The sequence below is a fragment of the Sinocyclocheilus anshuiensis genome, unplaced genomic scaffold (assembly GCF_001515605.1).
Source record: "Sinocyclocheilus anshuiensis isolate Anshui unplaced genomic scaffold, SAMN03320099.WGS_v1.1 scaffold328, whole genome shotgun sequence".
In the NCBI taxonomy this organism is placed as follows: Eukaryota; Metazoa; Chordata; class Actinopteri; order Cypriniformes; family Cyprinidae; genus Sinocyclocheilus; species Sinocyclocheilus anshuiensis.
The window spans coordinates 459199-460362 of NW_015558621.1; the positions used below are offsets into that span (position 1 = coordinate 459199).

General features: G+C 34.5%; 1 protein-coding gene and 1 long non-coding RNA gene across 2 annotated transcripts in view; one reads left to right on the top strand and one right to left on the bottom strand.

Annotated features, from left to right (window-relative positions):
• LOC107680663 (mono-ADP ribosylhydrolase 1) overlaps positions 1-1164 on the bottom strand; it is a 59541-nt gene that overhangs the window by 43645 nt on the left and 14732 nt on the right. The gene's annotated exons all lie outside the window — the stretch shown is intronic.
• Positions 169-599, top strand: LOC107680664 (uncharacterized). The gene is made up of 3 exons (XR_001633174.1): positions 169-185; positions 303-307; positions 523-599. It is a non-coding gene; the product is annotated as an uncharacterized LOC107680664 (long non-coding RNA).

The window sequence follows — 1164 nt, forward strand, 5'->3', positions numbered from 1 at the left end:
TTTTAGTATTTAAAAGAATCACTTTTCATTTTTTTTTCATCATTGCATATTAATCTATTGAACATTTTTTTTTTTTTAAACATCAATATTCTATTTATAAAGATAAGAAATGCTTTGGAAAGTCAAATTAGGGGGCAAATATTGTCCTTTAATGGAAAAGCTGCAGTCTAAGTGGAAGAGAGGGGGTAGGCCTAAGCAGAAATGCCTCAGGGTGTAGGCTACTCCACTCTAAAAAGTCTGGGATCCACTGATGTAGAACATTCTATCCTGTGCAACAAGTGATTTATTTTATATATTTTTAGGTACAGTGGTTAGTTTGAAATAAAAGTTTGTTTAACAGTGGAAATTGAGTCTCACATTATTTAAACATTATTCAAAACATTAATGGTGAACATTTTCGACTTTATAAAATGATTCTCTCAAGTCTTGGCGACCGGCCCCTATTAAACAATAAAGAAAGTAAGACATCTTTTTCTTATACATAGTTTAGTAGCCTACTATTCTTTTTGGCAGAATTGATAGCAGAAATGCCTCAGGGGGTACTCCACTCTAAAAAGTCTGGGAACCACTGATGTAGAACATTCTGTCCTGTGCAACAAGTGATTTATTTTATATATTTTTAGGTACAGTGGTTAGTTTGAAATAAAAGTTTGTTTAACAGTGGAAATTGAGTCTCACATTATTTAAACATTAATGGTGAACATTTTCGACTTTATAAAACGATTCTCTCAAGTTTTGGCGATCGGCCCCTATTAAACAATAAAGAAAGTAAGACATCTTTTTCTTATACATAGTTTAGTAGCCTACTATTCTTTTTGCCAGAATTGATCATTAATCAACTTAATTATTTCCTGGATTTTGTATCACCATAGTCCCTAAATGTATGTACATGCAGGAAATGGGATTCAAATCGAAAACATTTTCCCCCATTGTGTGTCCCCCCCACTTCTCAAACCAAAGTTACACCCTTGCACCAGACTGTCCTTGCAAAGTTGGAACTGCCCAACTTTATAGAAACAGCCTTTGTGCCACAGATGCATTAGGCTACTGGTTCAGGAAACAGTCCTCATCCATCCTCCATAAAATGAGCAGCACACATCTGAATATTTGGGTTGAACTGTTCTGGAACAGTGTTGTAAATACAACTTAACCACTGATTTCTAG